The following is a 5,791-nucleotide window of genomic DNA, read 5'->3' as shown; positions in this document are numbered from 1 at the left end:
CATTAATGCTTTGCTATTAAAAATGCCATGCCACAATGATAACATGTCCCACTGACTGAACAATGGAGACCAGTGTAGACATGTAATAACATTACAGTAAAGCATGCCAGGCCACATTTAGACATACCTAGACATATTGCACCAAAATGCCAGTCGAAGCAATAAGACTCATCAAGAAGAGAGCACACATTCAAGCCTGCGTCTCTGCGGCCTCTAACAACACAGCCAAACTTTTTAAAATCTGAAAGGAACTGGCCAATCCTGTTGCAGTCTCTCCCTCTCCTATTCCCTCAACAGGCCCTCTGTATGGCTTTGGCCTCTCGCTTCTCCGCTAAAACTCAGGCCATCCTGTCCACTATCTCCTCTTCCTCTCCCTCTTCCTCTCTCGGCCCCCCCTTTGGCCATCTCTCCCTCTCCTCCTCCCTTCTCCTCTTTCTCTCTAACACCTGATGAGGTTTCTAGACAAGTCCCATAAATTGCACTACCTGCGCCGAAAACATCATACCTCCCAAACTGATTCTTGATAATACTGAAATCTTCTCCCCTTTTCTCTGCCGTATGACAAATGCTTCCTTCAGGGACCGGAAGGTACCGACAGAAATCAAAACAGTCACAGTCACCCCCCTAGTCAAGAAACCAGGATTAGATCAACAAGACCCTGCCAACCTTAGACCCATTACTAATTGCAACTTTCTTCTGAAGGTCCTTGACAAAATAGCGACCAGGCAACTACAAGATTATGTAGATCATCACAGCTTGTTACACCCCCAACAATCGGGCTTTAGAAGTGCCCACAGCACTGAGTCAGCATTGCTGGACTTACAGACAGAAATGTTGAGCATCCTGGACAGAGGTAAAACAGGGCTGTTAATCCTCTTGGACCTCTCGGCGGCATTCGATTTGTTAGATCACGGAAAGCTCCGAGAGGCCCTAGGCGCAGCTGGTAACTGCTCCCATGATGCAATAGATTGGGTGTCTTCATTTTTAGATGACAGGAACTCAAAAATCAATTGGGCAGGTCATTCCACCTCTCCCAAACCTGTAGATTGCGGCGTCCCCCAGGGAGCCAGTTTCTCACCCTTGCTCTTCAACTTATATATCCGCTGCCTTTGTACTCTTTTATCTCAGCTCGGAATTTTTTTCACCAACTTCGCTGACGATACACAGCTCATTCTAGAGCTGAGCGGAGACCATCACGCAGATAACGAGAAGCTATCGGCTATTTACGACATCATCGAAAACTGGATGATTGCACACTGGATGTGTCTTAATAGCTCCAAAACGGAACTCATGACCTTCGGAAGCGCTAAAGCCTTAAACAATCTTGGTTCGGATTACTCCACATTCACTATAAAAGATTCTACCATTAAGGTATCTAATAAGGTTAAAACACTAGGTATTTACTTACAATCCTCCTTAGGCGCAGAAGCCCAAACCGCTTATTTAAAGCGAAACTGTCAATACTACCAAAGGCTTCTATGTCAGATAAGACCTTTTCTTAATACCAAGAACAGCACCACGATAGGGAGAGCCACCATACTATCCCGCTTAGATTATGGGAACGCGTTAATGCTCGGCGCCAGCAACAACTGCCTGAAACAATGTCAGATTATCCAGAATAATGCTGTTAGGTCCATCACTAATAAATCCAAACGTGAACACATCACCAAGGACAGAAAAGATCTTCATTGGTTGGCTGTAAAGGAACGGATCAAGTTTAAATCACTGATCCTAACCCACCGATGCCTATATGGCACGGCACCTGCATACCTTAAGAATAAATTCAGCTGGTATGAGCCGAGCCGTAGCTTGAGATCTGCAAAACAAGGATTGATCAATCCCAGCCCTCCAGGTAAAGCCACTGGTCTCGGCCGAGCTTTTCCGAACCTGGCGACTTTCCACTGGAACAAACTGCCTTGCAGCCTCAGATTGGAAAACAACCTCCAACGCTTTAGGAAACAATTGAAGACCTTTCTCTTCATATAATTAGACAACCTCCACACCGCTTCTAGTTGCCATCGTTCTGCTTCCTCCCTCTCTATGCTCTCTATGTGTTGTCCCGTTCTTCTTCGTCCTTGTGTCCTTGTCGCGCCCTGATGCTTGCGAGCTTCGGCGCGTTACAAATAAATAAATAAAATAAAAATAAATAAATAAATATGGAAGTGTCGTTGAAACAGGTGCTCGCCCGTTCCTCCAGAATCATCAAGGACCATATTGACACCCTTGCTCAGCCTTGGCCAATTTCTGTAAACACTATTTTGCGACTGGAACTTTCCCCTCTCCCCAACTCTTGGAAAAGCTGGACATCTCCCAGCTTACTCTCCACACTGAATCTGTTGGTTGTCTCCATGACCATCAGTCTGGCTTAAGAGCTGTCAGAGGCATGGAAACTGTTCTTCTGAACACCTGTGAAGATCTGATCTCTAACCTTGATTCCAGCATTCCTTCTGTCTTCACCCCCCTTGAACTTTCCTCTGCTTTCGACACGGTCAACCACACCATCATGATCAATCGACTCTGTGAGAACCTGGGCAACATGGATCAGGCTCTTGATTGGCTGACCTCCTTCCTCTTGGGTGACCCCTGCCAGGTCCAACTTGGTCCCTTTCTCTCCACCACCTCTCTCTACCTGTGGCGTTCCCTAGGGCTCTATCTTCTCACCCCGGCTTTTCAACCTTTACTTAGCCCCTTTGGCCCACCTGATCTCTACCTTCTCCTCTAACTTCAGTGTTATGCAGATGACACTCAGCTTTCCTTCAGGCTCCCCTCAGCCTCCTCTCCTCTCTCACTCATTCCTGGTGTCATCTTCAACTCAACTCTCTCTTTCTCTCCTCACATCTCGGACGTCACCATGAAGTCCCACTACCAGCTGCACCTCCTCAAAGGGACTCTTCCCTTTCTCACTTTCCCCCAGAAGCTCACTGTCTCCAGAGCCCTGGTTCTCTCTAAGCTGGACTATTGCAACAGCCGTCTTTCTCAATCTGCCGTCCTCTACACTCTGCCCTCTGCAACTAATCCAGAACAGGACTGCAAGACTTATCCTTGGCTCTCCAGGCATGAAATATCTCCACTGGCTCCCGGTGGCTGCAAGGAACAAGTTCAAGACCCTTTGCATTGTCCTGAAGGCTTTCTGGGGCTGGGATCTGCACTACATCCAACGCTCTCTTCCAAAATACCTTCCTTCCCGAGCCCTAAGAGTTAGATGCTTCTCCAGGCAGAGAGTGGGGGTAGATCTCTCTCTTCTACAGAATGCCTCCCTGTCCCTCCCAAACTTGAGCCGGACCACCTGAAGTTCCGGAGGCAGCCCCAAAAGTTCCTCTTCTCCTCTGCTTTCTCTCTCTCCCTCCCCTGCTGACCTACCTGTCTGCTGTACCAACTGGCTGCTTGGCTATGCTCAGTCTCACTGAGTCCAGGCTCTTTCTTGATCAGTCACCCTTGCACTGCCTCCGGGGCTACCACGCAGTTAAGGGCTGTAACTGTAACACTACAGTCCCTTGTTCTCCTTGCACTACCGAGAGCCGAGCTGCCCTGGCTGTACTTTGAGCATTGCTGCCCTGTTTTCCCCTCCTCTCTCACTTGCACTTCCCCACTCCCTTTCCCCTTGCACTTCTCTTTCTCTTAACTTGCACGATCTGAATGACACAAGGCCTAGTAGGATCATTTGTCTTGTCCTCCCTTTGTTTTCCTTCCCTTGTCTTGTCACGCCTAAAAACACTAGTGTACAGGTGCGTTATATATGACTTATCATATCACATAATTTTATCACAGATGGCCAGAAAAATATGCAATGCCACAGTAAGAAACGGCTAGACTGGCAGAACCCAAATGCCAGTCTAGCCAGGTAATTTCACTTAGCAGGACTGCTTTATCAGAAATGCCCAGTTAAAAAAAAGTCATACCAAACTGAGACAGGCTGCACCAAAATGCCTCTCTAGCCGCTAATACCACATATCATTCCTGCTTAGCATGGACATGGACGGCCATTATGATTTATTGCACAATCCCGCCCCCACACATCCCCTCTCCCTCCCATCCCCAACCTCCAAAATCAGCTCATTGGCCCAGAATTACCCCCACGTCCCTCTTCCTTGTGCCAGTGCTTACGTATGAGGCTCCATGCCTCATAGGTAAGTACTGGGAAGAGGAAGAGTGAGACTAGGAGCAATGAAGATTACAGCTAGCTAAGTCAGGCATTACCATCACGTACCTCTACCTCATCCCAGTACTTGTGTATGCTGCATAGTGCCACATAGACAAGTACTGCCTCATACACAAGTACTGGGATGAGGAATAATAGGGCTAGGCGTAATGAACATTACCAATAAGTAATCAAGGCATTAAACACAAGTAGTGGTGCAACACCATTGGGCTGCCTGGCCTTCAGCACCCCACCCCACCCCCTTAAATTGTGGGCTATGTTGACTTGACCTGGCTGACCTACAGAGCAGTTGCCGTACAGAAAAGGACACAGCTGTTAAACGGCACCTGGGTTTCGCTGTTAACAAGGTCCCAGCCCAGCAATTACTAATGTACAGCATTTCACTGTTAGTGCCTGCATTCAAATGCCACATTTTTTAGGCAATTGAAATCGTGATGTGGGTTTAGTACTTGCATGCCAGGGGAGTGATTGGAAGGGTTGAGAGGGAACAGGAGACCAGTCATTCTCACAGCAGTCCATAAGTGGGTGCTTTTAGACTTAAAGGAGAGAGTTAACTGCTTGTAACACTGACGCTGCACTAGAATAGTCTTGTTAAAATGCATAAAGAAGTTTGATGCCCCCACACAAATAAGTATGTTCCTCTCCCACCACACATGAAGTTAGCGCCTCTCCCAACATTTGAATGATTAGCCCCCCTGAAATGTAGGCTTTGTTGCACCCCTGAACACAAGCACACATACCATACACCATATATACACACACACACCCAGTCATCCATACATTTAAGTGTGCTCTCTTTCACCAAACAGGCACACCCAGGAAGCCACCCATACATTTAAGTGTGCATCCTTTAACAATACTGGCACACCCAGGCATCCACCAGTACATTTAAGTATGCACCCGTTAACAATACAGGCACACCCAGGCATCCACCAGTAGATTTAAGTGTGCACCCTTTAACAATACAGGCACACCCAGGTAGCCACCCATACATTTAAGTGTGCACCCTTTAACAATACAGGCACACCCAGGTAGCCACCCATACATTTAAGTGTGCACCCTTTAACAATACAGGCACACCCAGGTAGCCACCCATACATTTAAGTATGCACCCGTTAACAATACAGGCACACCCAGGCATCCACCAGTAGATTTAAGTGTGCACCCTTTAACAATACAGGCACACCCAGGCATCCACCAGTACATTTAAGTGGGCACCCTTTCACCATACAGGCACACCCAGGCAGCCACCCATACATTTAAGTGTGCATCCTTTCACCGTACACGCACACACGCTTACCCAGCCACCCATACATTTGTGTGCACTCATTCACCATACACTCACAAACGCACACGTCATGGGGTTGAGGGGAGCCATAATATTTCAAAAATAAATTGTTTCTTTTTGAAGTCACTCTGACTTCATAAAGAAATTATTTCTGTTAAGGACGGAACCATAACGGAAATAATTTCTTTATGAAGGCAGAGTGACTTCAAAAATAAACTCTTTATTTTTGAAGTCATAGGACTCCACCCACACCATGACATGGAGGCCTCCAGCCTAGGGTCTTCATGTCATGGGGTGGGGGTAGTCCCCGGACTTCAAAAAGGAAGTTTCTTTTTGCATTCATT

The sequence above is a fragment of the Ambystoma mexicanum genome, chromosome 9 (assembly GCF_040938575.1).
Source record: "Ambystoma mexicanum isolate Mex_15411 chromosome 9, UKY_AmexF1_1, whole genome shotgun sequence".
Lineage (NCBI taxonomy): Eukaryota > Metazoa > Chordata > Amphibia > Caudata > Ambystomatidae > Ambystoma > Ambystoma mexicanum.
The sequence above is the reverse complement of the archived record's forward strand: the minus strand, read 5'-3'. Positions refer to the sequence as shown.